The sequence below is a fragment of the Artibeus jamaicensis genome, unplaced genomic scaffold, assembly GCF_021234435.1.
Source record: "Artibeus jamaicensis isolate MK-2021 breed Jamaican fruit bat unplaced genomic scaffold, CSHL_Jam_final contig_515, whole genome shotgun sequence".
Taxonomy (NCBI): domain Eukaryota; kingdom Metazoa; phylum Chordata; class Mammalia; order Chiroptera; family Phyllostomidae; genus Artibeus; species Artibeus jamaicensis.
Window position 1 is genome coordinate 2,432,979 of NW_026521869.1, and position 18,841 is coordinate 2,451,819.

The window sequence follows — 18,841 nt, forward strand, 5'->3', positions numbered from 1 at the left end:
CCCTAAACGATTTTGATATTTTACTAGTGGCATTAAGCCTAAATAGCATTAAATAAACATTTCGTTTCCTTTTCACAAATCTCTGGCATTGAGAGATGTCTTTCCAATTGGCAGCGGACAGAAGAGCCCAGTAGATATTAGTATTCTGTTCTTGGGAGGGGCCCCTGTTGTGTAGCAGTTTTTGGCATCCCTGGGTGGGCCAAATATTGTATTGCCCCTCCCTCCGACCTCTTGTTCGGTAACAATAGCCCCCAAAATGAGACTTTGGAATCCTACCCAAGGGAAGGATGCTTCATTCAGAACTGTTCCTACACAGACCCCAAATGCTGCCTCCAGGATTCTCCAGCATCTGTGTTTGGGTATTGGTGATTTCCTGTTTGATAATGTATGCTCTTGATTCTTGCTTTTCTCTTTGCTCTTGCTTTTTAAAAAAATATATATTTTATTAATTATGCCATGACAGTTGTTCTGTATCCCCCCTTCATTCCCCTCCATCCTGCCCACCCCCTCCGCCACCATTCCCCCCTTCAGTTTATGACCACATGTCTCAAGTCCTTTAGATTCTATATTTCCCATACTATTCTTGCCCTCCCCCTATCTATTTTCTACCTGCCGTCTATGCGACTTATTTTCTGTACCTTCTCCCCCCTTCTCTTTCTCCCACTCCCCTGTTGCTAACCCTCCATGTGATCTTCATTTCTATGGTTTGCTCCTGATCTAGCTGTCCTCTTAGTTTGCTTTTGTGTTAGGTGTGGTTCTTAATAACTGTGAGTTTGCTGTCCTTTCACTGTTCATCTTTTTTATCTTCTTTTTCTTAGATAAGTCCCTTTAACATTTCATATAACAAGGGCTTGGTGATGATGAACTTCTTGAATTTGATCTTATCTGAGAAGCACTTTATCTGTCCTTCCATTGTAAAGGAAAGTTTTGCTGGATAGAGTAATCTTGGTTGTAGGTCTTTGGATTTCATGATTTAGAGTACTTCTTTCCAGCCCCTTCTTGCCTGTAATGTCTCTTTTGAGAAATCAGCTGACAGTATGACGGGAACTCCTTTGTAGGTGACTGTCCCCTTATCTCTTGCTGCTTCTAGGATTCTCTCCTTCATTTTAATCTTGGCTAATGTAATTATCATGTGCCTTGGTGTGTTTCTTCTTGGGTCCAACTTCTTTGGGACTCTCTGAGCTTCCTGGATTTCCTGGAAGTCTATTTCCTTTGCCAGATTGGGGAAGTTCTCCTTTATTATTTGTTCAAAAAAGTTTTCCACTGGTGGCTGTTCCTTTCCCCCTTCTGGTATCCCTCTAATTCGGATGTTGGAGCATTTAAAGATGTCCTGGAGGTTCCTAAGTCTCTTCTCATTTTTTTAAATTCTTGTTTCTTCATTCTTTTCTGTTTGGCCCTTATTTTGTTCCGTCTGGTTCACTCCCTTGATTTAAGTCCCAGTTTCCTCTTCATCACTATTGGTTTCCTATGCAATTCCCTTCATTTCAATTAGTTTAGCCTTCATATGTTCCTCTAATTTGTGACTAAAATCAACCAGATCTGTGAGCGTCCTGATCACCAGTGTTTTGAACTGTGCATCTGAAAGTTTTTCTATTTCTTTGTCGCTTAGATTTATGGGCTCTGGGGCTCTGAGTTGTTCTTGAGCCATTTTTGGTCTGTTCACACCTGTTAATTATGAGGAGTGGAGCCTTAAGTGTTTACCAGGGCAGGGCCGCCCAGGTCGCTGGGCTGTGGCGTTGTATGTGGGGGCAGGGTCAGAGCAGGGAAATGGCAGCCCCCTCTGCTGCCTCTCGCTGCTGGGGCCTGCTCGGTCCATAGTCTCACCGCCCACTCCTTTTTTGGTCTATCTGTGCAGGAATGCGGGACCACAGTCAACTCGCCACCCTGCACCCTCGCTGTGTACGCCAGTCACTCACTGGGTCGCTCACTGAGTTGCTCACTGAGTCGCTCACTGGGTCCAGCCATTGCAACCCCACGCCTGGGATCCGCATGCCTGAGTCTGTCTGACCGAGTTTTCTTGTGTAACCCCACTCCGCCAGCTGCTGTCTTCACCCCTCTTACCGGTCAGGCTGAAGAATTTGTTGTTATCAGACTTCTGAAAAGTTCAATTTTCTGTGTTCTGGTTGTGTTTTCTGTTGCTAATATATTTATTGTCTCTCAACTTGGTTGTGGGAGAGAGCACGGTGTCTCTACCTATGCCTCCATCTTGGGGGAAGTCTGTTCTTACTTAATAAAGTGCTTAACTATTCACCTTTGACTTGGGGTTTTTATTGTCTGCCAATCTAAACCTCCTAATTAAGTGGCCAGGATCTCATACATGCTCCTTAAGAGCACAGCACTGCCCCTGGGGCCACAAGAAGGGGGCTTACCCAACTACTGAAGAGAAAGACATTTTAAAGAAAAATAATTTTAAAAAACTCAGAAGAAAGATGATAAAAGAAAAAGAATGTGCAAAGCAACAGTCTTCTAGAGGAGCAGTTCCAGCAGGGCAAGCTTCTTGCATGCATTATTTCAAGACCACACCAGTGGGGCCCAGCAGATGGCCGTGTGCTAGAAGGCAAGGAGCTGGAGTTCTATCTGAGGAAAATTAAGGGCCAGGAAGGCAAATAAATCTTTTTCCCTCCTTTGTTTACAGCTCAGGTTAAAAAAATTAAAATTAAAAAATAAAACACTCAAGACTTCCGCCAAGATGGAAGCGCAGATGGAAATACCTTGTGTCCGCACACAACCAAATCTAAAAACAAAGTTTTAACAATAATAAACATAACCAAACCACACAGAAAATCAACAATACAGAGTCTGAAGACAATGAAATGCTCAGCTAAGCCAGTAAGAGGAGCGAAGCCAGCAGCGAAGTGGGTTGGCAAAAAAGATCCCCGACCGTGTGGTGTGCAAGCAGCCGAAGGCACAGATCCCAGGTGTGGGCTAGCTATGGGCGGACACAGGGAAGAGGCGCAGCTGGCTGTCTGCGGTCGGTGGAGCATTTGGGTGCAGATAAACCAGTGAAGAGGCAAGCATTGAGACTGCACAGTGCAGGGCTGCGGGCTCGCACATTTCCACTCAGATAAACAGGCCGGGGCAGTGGGAGGGACTGGTAAGCAGAGAGGACTGCCATTGCTCCTTCTCTGACCCCGCCCTCACATACAGAGTCACAAACCAGCGACCTGAGTGGCCCCGCCCTGGTAAACAACTAAGGCTATGCTCTTCATACTTAACAAGCACTAACAGACCAAAAATGGCTCAAGAACAACTCAGAGCCCCAGAGCTGATAAATCTAAGTGATGAAGAAATAGCCAAACTTTCAGATGCACAGTTCAAAACATTGGCAATCAGGATCCTCACAGAACTGGTTGATTTTAGTCACAAATTAGAGAAACATATGAAAGCTAAACTAATAGAAATGAATGGAAATGCACAGGAAACCAACAATAATGGAAAGGAAATTGGGACTCAAACCAAGGGAGTAGACCAGAAGGAAGGAAAAAATGACCAAACAGAAAAGAATAAAGAAACAAGAGTTCAAAAAAATGAGGAGAGGCTTAGGAACCTCCAGAAAATCTTTAAACGTTCCAACATTCGAATTATAGGGGTACCAGAAGGGGAAGAGGAACAGTCACGAGTGGAAACGCTATTTGAACAAATGATAAGAGAGAACTTCCCCGTTCTGGCAAAGGAAATAGACTTCCAGGAAATCCAGGAAGCTCAGAGAGTCCCAAAGAAGTTGGACCCAAGAAGGAACACACCAAGGCACATCATAACTACATTAGCCAAGATTAAAATGAAGGAGAGAATCCTAGAAGCAGCAAGAGCTAAGGGGACTGTCACCTACAAAGGAGTTCCCATCAGACTGTCAGCGGATTTCTCAAAAGAGACCTTACAGGCAAGAAGGGGCTGGAAAGAGGTATTCCAAGTCATGAAAACCAAAGACCTACAACCAAGATTACTCTATCCAGCAAAACTTTCATTTACAATGGAAGGACAGATAAAGTGCTTCTCAGATAAGACCAAATTCAAGGAGTTCATCATCACCAAGCCCTTATTATATGAAATGTTAAAGGAACTTACCTAAGAAAAAGCAGTTAAAAAAGATGAACAGTGAAAGGACAGCAAACTCACAGTTATTAAGAACCACACCTAACACAAAAGCAAACAAAGAGGACAGCTAGATCAGGAGCAAACCATAGAAATGAAAATCACATGGAGGGTTAGCAACAGGGAAGTGGGAGAAAGAGAAGGGGGGAGAAGGTACAGAAAATAAGTCGCATAGATCGTAGGTAGAAAATAGGGGGAGGGCAAGAATAGTATGGGAAATATAGAATCTAAAGAACTTGAGACACGTGGTCATGAACTAAAGGGGGGGAATGGTGGGAGAGGGGTGTGAAGGGTGGAGGGGAAAGGAGGGGGGAATAGAGCAAATGTAATGGCATAATCAATAAAAAATGTTTTAAAAAATAAAAATAAACATGATTACTAAAAACAAAAAAATAAAACGCTCAAGTAACAAAAGTGTTTCTTTTCTTCAGTTAAAAAGAAAAACACTAACAAACACATTCTTTCATTGAAATTGTTACAGAACAATAGGTCAGAGGTGGGGCAATATTTGGCCCACCTAGGGATGCCAAAAACTCCTAGAGAACAGGGGCCTCTCCCAAGAACAGAATAATAAGATCTACTGGGCTCTTCTGTCCACCGCCAATTGGAAAGACATTTCTCAATGCTAGAGATTTGTGAAAAGGAAACAAAATGTTTATTTAATGGTATTTAGGCTTAATGCCTCCACTAAAAGACCAACGTCTTTTAGGGTATACACCTAGACCCACACAGCTCTCACCTCTCCCACTGTCCAAACTCTGGGTACCGTAAATCAGGAAAGGAACACACGTCTGTTTTTCAGGCCGCTGGCACCATCAGCTGTATCACTGTGCAGGCAGGCTCTCTCTCTAGTTAATCCAAAGTCATGTGGTACTCTCTCATGGTACCACATGGCAAGAGTTCTTAGTACCAAGTTCCAGTCAAAGTCTCTCCCGCTTTCCAGGCCACACAGCCAAAGGGGGCACCCCGAAGCCATGAGCGCCTCTTCTACCAAAGCTGCAGGGGTCTGCACTCCACCAATAACATGTGTCTTTCTTCTTCACCTGGCTGCAGGGATCTCCATTCTGACAAAGCTGCATGGTTTCCCCTTTTACCTGGGAAAGAGGGGGTCCTCACTCTGCTGAAACCGAGTGGCTCTCCCCTTAATGACTGCCGTGTCTAGCTTTTAAATCCTCATGCCCATCTTCCTCTCTACCCCTATTTCCGAGTCCTCCCACTATCAGTTACACCTGCCAGTATTTCTGTATTATTACAAGTTTACTGGGCTGCCATTGTTAGTCTGGGCAGTTATCGTCCCATGTCCTAGAGCCAATCTTCTCCGAGCTCCCACGTAGGTGCTGTAACTTGGGGAACCTGCTCCCAGTTACATCTTGGGGAAGTGACTTCATCCCCCTAGCTTCAAGCCTGGCCACAGCTATTTAACATATCCAAGTGACCTGCCAAAGGCTATAGATATGTTAAATGACCACGCCATGGATTGGCTGCAAGGCTGTGGCTGTACAAAACAGCTCTCAATGGCCCTGGCTCTATTTGTCCCTTCCCCTTTGGGGGGTGGTGAGGACATCTTAATATTTCCTGGACACCCTGAACTCTGGACCCCATCCTAAATCTTTTTTTTGCCTCCCCCTGGCTGCACCCTGTATCAAAATGTCTGTACATTTTTCAAAAGAATATTTCTAGAGCCCCTACAATGTACAGACACTGAGCAGTGTGCAGATTTTGCTTCTAAGAAATCCTTAAACTAGAGCAGAACTCCCAAGTCTCGTATCTAATGGAATTACATATTCATACTGCTTTTTTATTGCAGGATGCCTTCCAGATTAATTTTTGGAATGGTTATCCCTTTCTGTGAGTGGACACAGCATGAAATGCTAGAATAATCTAAAGTTTCTTGGGAAAGGACTATGGTACTCTCAAAAGAAGAGTATATACACTTTGATGTAAATCTAAGGGATTTTTTTCTTGTATGTTTTTAAGTGTTCCAAACACATTTACCCTGAAGGCTCTGGTTAGAATTTTGCCTTTTATTAGAGAGAGAGATTTTACTGTGACAAACCTAATGACAGTCTTAAAGATCACTTTATAATTACAGCCTCAGATAATTAATACAATATGGAATATATTCTTGGTGGTATCACAAACATAACCCTTAGATCATTACTCAAAACTTAATTACTCATAAGGACTTTACTCTGCACATTTTCATTCCTTCATACCCCTTTTAGGTTTATATTACCTAAATTCTATTGGGAATAAAGGCCTTGGTATGTGCAGAGGCCACATAAAATAGCTAGGCTATTGTGTTTGTCAGCTCTCAGGGTAGGCAGAGTAATAGAACTTCATTTTTAAAGCTCTCTATAGCTCACTAGCAAGATTATAAAGTGACATCAACAAAAAAAGAAAAAAATTCTTATGAAATTATGTTCACCATGAATTTTCCCACATTCTCAAGACATTTTTTATAAAACAGAAAGCTTTGGTTTAATGTCAGTTAATACTATGGCAATAAAACACATCACCTATTATATTTGATGGCTACCATCATACTCTTAGTTTTAGAGAAATGCCTGCTATGCTTTATACCTTACAACTGAACTATCTTAGTTTTTAGAAAGCAGTACAGATTTTTATTGTCAAAACTGGTAGGAGATACAAGCTTAACAAAAGACATGGATAAATTAATTGTTCTCTGTAGCAGACCATTCTGCGTGGCATGGGCCCAGCTCCCACTGGGAGATGCACAGGACCCACGCCAACGGATAGGTTCTCCCGTGGGGAATCAGGTCTGCAATGTGCCTAGGCCACTTTGAGTCTTGCTTTTTGCTAAAAACTCCCTCACCCAAATTTGTGACAAATATTTACTGCAAAATAACTTCCTAAAATCCATGCTAAACCTTCCAAGATTGAGTGTAATCAGTTCAACCACTTTTGCCTTTTTCATTTGCAAAGATCCTTCTTCTGTGATGTGATTAGCGGCACTGGCTCCTTTGTTTTCTGTAAAAGGTTACCTAAAGCAACCAGTGTATAGTAAATGAGGACCATCAAGTAATGTGCTGAGAAACCAAATAAAGGAGGGTCAAGGCAAGGGCCAAGGCTTTTGCTCCCCTTGAGAGACAAAGCCATGCTGTCCCTTTTCCTCCACAGGACTCAGTAGTCCATGTGAATATCTCATTTCATCCATAATGACACAGACACTGCAGGCCGGTGTCCACATCAGCTCTCATCATTTTGAGACTCCAGGGCCTCTATGGAATGGTCAGCCCAACTGGCCATGTAGGCAGATCCTTCCAAAGCGAGAACAACAGGGATCTGAGACAGTGTTAAGTACAATGACCAAACACATCCACAGCAAGGAGAAATAAACAGGTGCTTTCTCTGGCTCCTTTCCTCACTGAGCTCTGTGTTTATATATAGATATGAGGCTCACCTGGGAGGACATAATTGCAGATGGAAAGCTTTTTCATCCTCCCACCTCTTAAAAAAGCTGCAGGTCCTGGTGACACTTGTTTCACATGAACATCCAGACTACAATCTCAGTATAGTTACCACCATCTTTAAAAAGGCTTAACATCCATTTCTACCAAATCCGTAGACTGAACTTTCTCTCTTAGAAACTTTTCCACCAAATTGGAGTTAACATATTCTCACTTTAAAATTCAACAAAGGATATGCAACACATATTTGCTGACACATGAAAGAGAAGTGCTGCACAGCAGAACTGCCACAGAGGCACAGCAGTGAGAACTAGCTCTGCCCAAGTACCAGGGCCCCAGTCCCATGCAGGATGAGGGTCCCAGCCAAGGATGGCTTTTCTTCACACTCAGATCTCAAACAGATGGTAGGTACCCTCACAGACAAGGCTGGAGCACACAGCATCAGCAGGCCAGAGGGCCAGGGACTAGTCAATGTGTACCTCTCTGCCACGACTTGTCCACCCTCACGCTGCATGTGATAAAAGAACACAAACATTATCTAGTAAGCAATGATCAAGTTCTTGTCTAGGCTGAGTGACGCAAAAAGAGGTGATGAGGCTCCCACACATCACTGCTGAGATTATTTAGTCTAACTTCTTTTTTTTTTTTCTGTAGACCAGTTTTAATAATATTAAAGCTTATATATTAGGAATTATTCTTTTTTTTTCATTTTTAAAAAAATTTTACTTAGTTATTTTTCAAGTACAGTTTTTTGTCTATTTTTCCCATCCCAGCCTCCCCCGCCCCTTGCTCCCCGCCTCCCTCCCATTTCCACCACCCACCCTAGTTCTCATCCCTGTGTCCTTCCTATTTGTTCCTCCAAATCCCTCCCCCTTTTTCCCCTTAACTTCCCTTCCTTCTCCCCTCTGGTCACTGTCCCCTTGTTCTCTATTTCAGTGTATTGGTTTTTTTTTTCTTCCCTGCTTGCTTGTTTGTTTTGTTGTTTAACTTCCTGTTAAAGGTGAGATCACATGGTATTTGTCTTTCAGCACCTGGCCTATTTCACTCAGCATAATGCTTTCCAGTTGCATCCATGTTGTTGCAAAAGGTAGTAGCTCCTTCTTTCTCTCTGCAGCATAGAATTCCATTGTGTATACATACCACAATTTTTTGATCCATTCATTTACTGATGGGCACCTGGGTTGCTTCCAACTCCTGGGTATGGTAAATTGTGCTGCTATGAACATTGTGGTGCATAGGTTCTTTGATATTGATGTTTTAGGATTCTTAGGATATAATCCCAGCAGTTGAATTGCTGGGTCAAAAGGCAGGTCAATTTTTATTTTTCTGAGAAAATTCCATACCGTTTTCCATAATGGTTGTACCAGTCTGAAATCCCACCAACAGTGGACTAGGGACCCCTTTTCCCCACACCCTCTCCAACATTTGTTGTTTGTTGCTTTATTTATGATAGCCATCCTGACTGGTGTAAAGTGGTATCTCACTGTGGTTTTAATTTGCATCTCTCTGATAGCTAACAATATTGAGCATCTCTTCATGTGTCTCTGAATGTTCTGTATGTCCTCCTTGTAGAAGTGTGTGTTCAAGTCCTTTTCCCATTTTTTAATTGGGTTGGGTGTCTTCTTAGAGTGGAGTCTTGTAAGTTCTTTGTATATTTTGGAGATTAAACCTTTGTCTGTGGTATCATTGGCAAATATGTTTTCCCATACAGTTCGTTGTCTTGCTAATTTAATACTGTTTTCTTTAGCCACACAGAAGCTTTTTATTTTGATGAGATCCCATTTGTTTATTCTTTCCTTTATATTCCTTGCTCTAGGGGACATATCAGTAAAAAAGTTGCTGCGTGAAATATCTGAGATTTTCATGCTGATGTTCTCCTCCAGGACTTTAATGGTGTCTCGGCTTACATTTAAGTCTTTTATCCACCTTGAATTTATTTTGGTGTATGGTGTAAGTTGGTGCTCAAGTTTCATTTTTTTGCATGTAGCTGTCCAGTTCTCCCAACACCATTTGTTGAAGAGGCTATCTTTACTCCATTTTATGTTACTGCCCCCTTTGTCAAATATTAATTGACTGTAGAGAGTTGGGTTGATTTCTGGGCTCTCTGTTCTGTTCCATTGGTCTATGTGCCTGTTTTTTATGCCAGTACCAGGCTATTTTGATTAGAGTGGCCTTGTAATACAGTTTGATATCAGGTATTGTGATCCGTCGTACTTTGTTCTTCTTTCTCAAAATTGCAGCTGCTATTCAGGGTCATTTATGGTTCCATATCAATTTTTGAAGTGTTTGTTCTATGTCTGTGAAATACGCCATTGATACTTTAATAGGTATTGCATTGAATCTGTATATTGCTTTGGGTGTATGGACATTTTGATGATGTTAATTCTTCCAATCCATGAACAAGGTATATGTTTCCATTTGTTTGTGCCTTCCTTGATTTCTCTCTTCAGTGCTGTGTAGTTTTCTGCATACAGGTTTTTTACCTCCTTAGTTAGGTTTATTCCCAGATATTTTATTTTTCTTTTTGATATATCAAGTGGGATTTTTTCCTTGATTCCTGCTTCTGCTGATTCATTGTTGGTATACAAAAATGCCTTTGATTTCTGGATATTGACTTTGTAACCAGCTGTTTTGCCAAATTCATTAATTAGTTTGAGCAGTTTTTGGGTAGAGTCTATAGGATTTTCCATGTACACTATCATGTCATCTGCAAACAGTGACAGTTTTGCTTCCTCCTTTCCTATTTGGATGCCTTTTTATTTCCTTTTCTTGCCTGATCACTGTGGCTAAAACTTCCAATACTATATTGAATAGAAGTGGTGAAAGTGGACATCCTTGTCTTGTTCCTGATCTTAGTGGAAAAGCTTTTAATTTTTGCCCATTGAGTATAATATTGGCTGTAGGTCTCTCATATATGGCCTTTATTATATTGAGGAATGCTCCCTCTATTCCCACTTTGCTGAGTGTTTTTATCATAAATGGGTGCTGTACCTTATCGAAAGCTTTTTCTGCGTTTATTGATATGATCATGTGGTTTTTGTCTTTGCTTTTGTTTATGTGATGTATTACATTTACTGATTTGCGAATATTGAACCATCCTTGCATCTCTGGGATGAATCCCACTTGGTCATGGTGTATGATCTTTTTGATATATGGTTGGATGCGATTTGCCAATATTTTGTTGAGTATTTTAGCATCTATGTTCATCAGCGATATTTTCCTGAAGTTTTCTTTCTTTGTAGTGTCTCTATCTGGTTTTGGAATTAAGATGATGCTGGCTTCATAAAAAGAATTTGGGAGTTTTCCATCCTTCTGAATTTTTTGAAATAGTCTGTGGAGAATAGGGGTTAGCTCTTCCTTAAATGCTTTGTCGAATTCTCCTGTGAAACCATCTGGTCCAGGGCTTTTGTGTGATGGGAGTTTTTTGATTACTGCTTCCATTTCTTTTGCTGTTATTGGTGTATTTAGATTTTCTGCTTCTTTTTCACTGAGTTTTGGAAGATTGTATTTTTCTGGAAATGTGTCCATTTCCCCTAGGTTTTCAAATTTCTTGGCATACAGTTCTTCATAGTAATTCCTTACAATCCCTTCTATTTCTGTGGTATCAGTTGTAATCTCTCCTTTTTCATTTCTGATTGTGTTTATTTGTGTCCTCTCTCTTCTTTTCTTGATGAGCCTACTTAAAGGCTTGTCTATTTTGTTTATCTTCTCAAAGAACCAACTCCTGGATTCATTGATCCTTAAAATTGTGCTTTTAGTTTTTATGTCATTTATTTCTACACTAATATTAGTTATTTCCTTCCTTCTGCTTGCTCTGGGCTGTCTTTGTTGTTGTTCCTTGAGTTGTTGCAGGCGTAGGGTTAGGTTGTTTGTTTGAAATATTTCTATCTTCTTTAGGTAGGCCTGTATTGCTATAAACTTCCCTCTCAGGACTGCCTTTGCTGTGTCCCATAAGTTTTGGGTTGTTGTGAGATCATTTTCATTTGTTTCCAGAAACATTTTGATTTCTTCCCTAATTTCATTCTTGACCCATTCGTTGTTTAATAGCACACCATTCAGTCTCCATGATTTTGGGTGCTTTGGGTTTTTTTCTTTGGGGTTGGTTTCCAATTTCAGTCCCTTGTGGTCAGAGAAGATGCTTGGTATGATTTCAATTTTGTTGAATTTTTTGAGGCTCGTTTTGTGTCCTATCATGTGGTCTATCTTTGAAAATGTTCCATGTGCATTTGAAAAGAATGTGTATTTAGCTTCTTTGGCATGAAGGTCTCTATATATATCAGTTAAGTCCATTTCATCTAGGGTGTTGTTTAATGCCACAATATCTTTGTTGATAATTTGTTTGGAAGATCTGTCCATTTTTGATAGTGGGGTGTTAAAATCCCCTACTATAATTGTGTTGCTGTCAATATCTTTCTTGAAGTCCTCTAAGATTTTCTTGATATATTTGGGTGCCCCTATGTTTGGTGCATATATGTTTACAATGTTAATATCTTCTTGGTAGAGTCTTCTTTTGAGTATAATGAAGTGACCTTCTGGGTCTCTCTTTATGGCTCTTTTTTTGAAGTCTATTTTGTCCGATATCAGAATTGCTACCCCAGCTTTTTTTTCTTGTCCGTTTGCTTGGAAAACTTGTTTCTAACCTTTCACTTTTAATCTGTGATGGTCCTTTCTCCTGATGAGGGTCTCTTGTAGGCAGCATATGTGTGGATCATGCTTTCTTATCCATTCTGCTATTCTGTGTCTTTTGATTGGAGCATTTAATCCATTTACATTTAAGGTTATTATTGATAGGTACTTATTCATTGCCATTTTTGTACCTGTGTTCCTCTCTGTCTCCCTCTTTTCCTTCCTTCCCTTAAAGCAGTCCTTTTAGTATTTCTTGTAGAGCTGGTTTGGTGGAGGCGTATTCTTTTAGGCTTCTTTTATCTTGGAAGCTCTTTATTTGGCCTTCTATGTTGATTGAGAGCCTTGCTGGGTAAAGTAGCCTTGATTGTAGGCCTCTGGTTCTCATTACTTGGAATATTTCTTCCATTCTCTTCTTGCTTGGAGTGTTTCCATTGAGAAGTCAGTAGCTAACCTTATTGGAACTCCCTTGTATGTTATTTCTTTTTTCTCCCTTGCTGCCTTTAAGATTCTCTCTTTGTCTTGGAATTTTGCCATTTGGATGATGATGTGTCTTGAAGTGGGCCTCCTTGGGTTCCTCTTGATTGGGGCTCTCTGTGATTCCTGGATTTGTGAGACTTTTTCTCTTATCAAATTAGGGAAATTTTCTCTCATTACTCGTTCAAATACTTTTTCTATCCCTTGTTCTTCTTCTTCTCCTTCTGGTATTCCTATTATTCGGATGTTATTACGTTTCATATTGTCTTGCATTTCTCTTAATCCCTCTTCATTCTTTCTGAGTTTCTTTTCATTTTCTTGCTCTTTCTGTGAGATGCTTTCTACCATGTCCTCCAACTCACTGATCCTATCCTCCGCTTCATCTATCCTACTTTGGAAACTTTCTACTGTGTTCTTCAATTCGGAAATCGTATTCTTCATTTTCTCTTTTCCCTTGCTGATAGTTTCCATTTCCTTTTTCATGTTGATGTAGTTTGTAGAGAGATCACTGTAGTTCCCCTGTAGTTTCTGGTAGTTCACTGTGAGCTCTTTGAACTTCATAATAACCAGTGCTTTGAATTCACTGTCTGATAGTTGATCAGCGTCTATTTCATCTAACATTCTTTCTGAAGTTTCTGCTTTTTCTTTCATTTGGGGATTGTTTCTTTGTCTTCCCATTGTTTGAGACTCTTCTTGTTAGTCTCTGCTTCTAAAATTGATCTGTTCTGAAACCCTGGATTTATGGTGTGAACTTCTGTGGTATGATCCTTGTGAAGTTCAGTGGTGCAGACTCCTTGAAGTTTCTTGATGTTCTTCGTCTCCATCTACTCTCACGCTGGTCCTCGCGCTGGTCCCTGCGTTGGTCGCCTACCACTGCTAATGTCCCGGCTCTAGTAGCCGCCTCCTCAAGCACCCATGCCCATTACTATGGCAGCGGCACAGGGGCTGGGAATGTCCCGGCTCCCTTAGCTGGCTCCTCTGACGCCCAGGGCCGTCACAGGGCTTTGGAGTGTCCCGGCTTCCGTACCTGACTCCCCGGCATCTAGTCCTGTCTCTATGGCAGTGGCACAGAGGCTTAGAATGTCCCAGCTCCGGTACCTGAATCCCTAGCATCCAGACCTGTTGCTATGCGAGCGGCACAGGGGCTGAGAATGCCTCGGCTGCATAGCTGACTCCTCTGCCTCCCAGGACCATCACAGGGTTTTGGAGTGTCCCGGCTCCCATACCTGAATCCCCAGAGTCCAGACCTGTCGCTATGGCAGTGGCACAGGGGCTGAGAATGTCCCACACCTGTAGCTGGCTCCTCTGCCACCCAGGGCTGTCACAGGGGTTTGGAGCATCCCGGCTTCCGTACCTCACTCCCTGTTGTCCAGTCCCCTCGCTACGGCAGTGGCACAGGGGCTGAGAATGTCCCGGCTCCCGTAGCTGGCTCCCCGGGGCCCAGGCCCGTCTCTATGGCGGAGTCACAGGGGCCTCTGGTGTCCCAGCTCCTGCAACTGACTCTTCTGTTGCCCAGGCTGGTAGCTATGGCATTGGCACAGGGGCCGAGAATGTCCTAGCTCCAGTTCCTGACTCCTCTGTCGCCCAGGACCGTCACAGGGGCTTGGAGTGTCCGGCTCCCGTACCTGACTCCCTGGCTCCCAGGCCTATTGCTCTGGCCGCAGCACAGGAGCCGCATGTGTCCCAGCTCCAATAGCTGACTCTGCCTCTGTCTGGTGTTTCAGCGTCGGTCACAATCTCTGGTCTTTTAATTTCATAAGTGCTGGGTAACCGATGGTTTATTGTGCTGTTTCTCTATAGATCTGCCAGGATTTTCACCCATGAGTACAGGAGCTAGCATCAGCTCCATCTTACTCCGTCGCCATCTTCCCAGCATCCCCTAGTCTAACTTTTAATTAAAGCAATGGCTTCTTCCACACAAGGACAGGCTTTGCACTAATGTTTCTCAAAAACCAATTATGTCTCCAGTTCTAGACTCAGTTTAAGAGTTTAAAAAAGAAACCTAAACCTTCCTATGTCAGAGCCTGGGCAATTGGGGAATGGGTGCAAGACGCCCTCTATGCAGACTTGTTGAAAGAGAAAGTTCTAGATGTCGGTGAGTGTGAGCACATTCATCACTGGATTTGAGGTTATGGGTCTGTTGCGGTTGTTTCTTCACTTCAGTCACTGGAATGTCCATCTTAGGTGGCTTGAAGGTTGCTGGATCTTAAGCCATTAGAGTGGTCCATTCAGGTGTGCATGAATCAGCATCATTAGAGAAGGCTTCAGGGCTCCTCTGTAAGACTGGGTGGCAAAAACTGCCTGAATCAGACTTCTGGAGGGATCTTGTCTACTGAGTTTCTGTCTTTAATCCCTGCTTCCAGAATCCATGGTGCTAAAATTTGGGCCAGGTAAGGCTGTGGAAGAGCCAGAAGAGAACCAGCCTCTAGGCTCCTGCTTAGAGGAAGAGTGCAGGGTGCTGCTGGGGGCAGTCTGGGCTTCAGTCAGTTGCTTATCTTCTCTCGTTCTCTCTCCACTCTGTAGTTTTAATTCTTGGGATAAGAGAATTCATGATGACAGGGGTAGCTGTAGCCTTCACCACAGGGACCTTGTCCAATGGCCAATGACAAGGTCATGCATGACATGGGAAAAGACACTGGCCTCTCCTTTCTCCACCAGGAACTTCTCATCATCTTGAAGCCTTTGAAAGATTGGGATCCAGGTGACTTTTCTATACAGATTTCAGAGCCGAGTCCCTGCCACCAGAGTGAAATGATGTGATGATTACACTGACGATAGATATTAATGAAGAACATCATCCAGGTGCTGCCAGTTAGCTAAGTTGCTTGGCAAGAGTCCATCCATTCCAGAGGTTCAGTTTCACTCCATGGAGCTGCTTGTAGCCCAAACTCTGGCACTAAAGAGGCTCTGAGGACCCACATCTCTTGTGGGGGGGGGTGTCCAACCTGTGGCCTGCAGACCACATGCAGCCCAGGATGGCTGTGAATGTGACCCAACAAAAATTTACTTAAAACATTATGAGATTTTTTTGTGTGTGATTATGTGTTGCAATGTATTTAATGTGTGGCCCAAGACAACTCTTCTTCTTCCAGTGTGGTCCAGAGATGCCAAAAGATTGGACACCCCTGCTAGTGGTTGTGGCTCAGTGGGGACCCAAGCTGTGATGTGAGCAGCACTGTGTCAGCCACGACCTTAATAGGCTCAAGCACTGACCAGAGAGTATAATTCTCACACTTTCTCTTTCAGCATAATTAATGTTATATCAAATCCTATGTGATCTGTCTCAACTTTGTTAACTAAATGATATCTTGAGCAGAATTAAATCCAGCAATATGTAAAAGGATTAAAACACCACCATCAAATGAAGTTTATTCCAGAAATGAAACTTTAGAAAATCAATCAGTACAATTCATTATATTAATAAAAAAAGAATAAATACAATATGATTGTCTCACTAAATGCAGAAAAAACATTTGACAAAAATCAAAATCTATCCAGATTAAAAACTGTCAGCAACCTAAGAACAGAATGGTACTTCAACTAATATATGAAAAATCTAGAGGACTTCCACTGAGATGGAGGCGTAGGTGGAAGCACTGTGCCTTCTCACATAACCAAGTTTAAAAACAACAAAGTTTTTTTGCAACAAAAACACAGCCAAACCACAGAAAATTGAACTATACGGAAATCTGGCAACGACTAACCCTTCAGCCAAACTGGTAAGAGAAGCAGAGCCAGCAGCAGAGTGGAGTCGGGCAGGAAAGATCCACTGGACCAACCTGGGCACACAACCCAGGTATGCCAGGAGCGATGGGCAGATCCCAGGTGTGGAGTGGCGGGTATACCTACTGAGAGCGCAAGGCAGTGGACTCACTGAGGGCTAACCATGGTCACACATTTGCATGCAGATGAACCGGTGAAGGAGTGAGCGGTGAGATGGACTGTGCAAGCCCCAGTGGCCGGAAGTGGCAGAGGGAACCGCCATTGTCCCTCTCTGACCCCACTCCCACATACAGCATCACAAACCAGAGACCTGGGTGGCCTCTCTCTTACCCGCCCTCACATACAGCATCACAAACCAGTGACCTGGGTGGCCCCACCCTGGTGAACAACTAAGGCACCTCTCCTCATACTTAACTGGCACTAACAGATCAAAACATGGCTCAAGAACAACTCAAAGCCCCAGAGCCAATAAATCTAAGTGATAAAGAAATAGCCAAACTTTCAGATGCACGGTTCAAAACACTGGTGATCAGGAGGCTCATAGAACTGGTTGATTTAGTCACAAATTAGAGGAACATATGAAGGCTAAACTAATTGAAATGAATGGAAATGCACAAGAAACCAATAGTAATAGAAAGGAAACTGGGACTCAAATCAATGGAGTGGACCAGAAAGAGGAAAAAAATGACCAACCAGAAAAGGATGAAGAAACAAGAATTTAAAAAAATGAGGAGAGGCTTAGAAACCTTCAGGACATCTTTAAACATTCCAACATCTGAATTATAGGGGTACCAGAAAGGGAAGAGGAACAGTCACTAGTGGAAACCTTATTTGAACAAATAATAAAGGAGAACTTCCCCAATCTGGCAAAGGAAATAGACTTCCAGGAAATGCAGGAAGCTCAGAGAGTCCCAAAGAAGTTGGACCTAAGAAGAAACACACCAAGGCACATCATAATTACATTAGCCAAGATTAAAATGAGAGAATCCTAGAAGCAGCAAGAGATAAGGGGACAGTCACCTACAAAGGAGTTCTCATCAAACTGTCAGTGGATTTCTCAAAAGAGACCTTACAGGCAAGAAGGGGCTGCAAAGAGTTATTGCAAGTCATGAAATCCAAAGACCTACATCCAAGATTGATCTATCCAGCAAAACTTTCATTTAGATTGGAAGGACAGATAAAGTGCTTCTCAGATAAGATCAAATTCAAGGAGTTCATCATCACCAAGCCCTTACTATATAAAACGTTAAAGGGACTTATCTAAGAAAAAGAAGATAAAAAAGATGAACAGTGAAAGGACAGCAAATGCACAGTTATTAAAAACCACATCTAAAACAAAAGCAAGCTAAAAGGACAGCTAGATCAGGAGCAGAACCATAGAAATTAAGATCTCATGGAGGGTTAGCAACAGGGGAGTGGGAGGAGAATGGGGGAGAAGGTACAGAAAATAAGTAGCATAGACGGTAGGTAGAAAATAGATAGGGAGAGGGCAAGAATAGTAAGGGAAATATAGAATCTAAAGAACTTGAGACGTGGTCATAAACTAAAGGGGGGAATGGTAGGGGTTGGGGGTGAAGGGTGGAGGGGAATGAAGGGAGGAATAGAACAACTGTAATGGCATAATCAATAAAATAAAAATTTTAAAAAAAGATAAACTGGGAGAAACAACTGGGGAGTGAAACAGACTATGAAATCCAGGGCTCCTGCTCAAGGAAATAAAGCCTCAAACCACTGATTGAAAATACCTGTGATGGTTGAGGCATCAGTGGTAGAACCTCCCAGGCTCACATGAGAATTCACTAGAAAGACCCCACAGGGTCCTAGAACCTACACTAGCCACCTCACCCAGTAGTCAGCATAAGAAGGGCCTAATTTACTTGTGGGAATGAGAGGAAGTGACTGAAATCCAGCAGAGAGCAAAGCAAGTGCCACTGTTCTCTCTCCAAGCCCTCCCCCACTTACAGCATCACAACACAGTGACCTGGGTTGTCCTGACATGTTGAACACCTAAAGCTCCATCCCTCACTACATAACAGGTCCACCATGACAAAAAAAAAAAGATGGCCCAAACAAGAGAACAAATCAAAGCTCCAGAAAAAATACAACTAAGTGATGAAAAGGTAGCCAACATATCAGATGCACAGTTCAAAACACTGATAATCAGGATGCTCACAGAATTGGTTGAATTTGGTTTCAAATTAGATGGGAAAAATGAAGGTTATGCTAAGTGAAATAATGGAAAATGTACAGGAAACCAATAGTATTGGGAAGGAAACTGGGACTCAAATCAATGGTGTGGACCAGAAGGAAGAAACATCCAACCAAAAAAAAAAAAAGAAGAAACAAGAATTCAAAAAATGATGAGAGGCCTAGGAACCCCCAGGACATCTTTAAACATTCTAACGCCCAAATTATAGGGGTCTCAGAAGGAGAAGAGAAAAAGCAAGAAATTAAAAACTTATTTGAACAAATAATAAAAGAGAACTTCTCCA

At 42.3% G+C, this 18,841-nt stretch overlaps 1 pseudogene; it reads right to left on the bottom strand.

Annotated features, from left to right (window-relative positions):
• Window positions 1-14,643: 14,643 nt before the first annotated feature.
• Window positions 14,644-15,241, bottom strand: LOC119038830 (putative monooxygenase p33MONOX; annotated as a pseudogene).
• Between the last annotated feature and the right edge of the window lie 3,600 nt (window positions 15,242-18,841).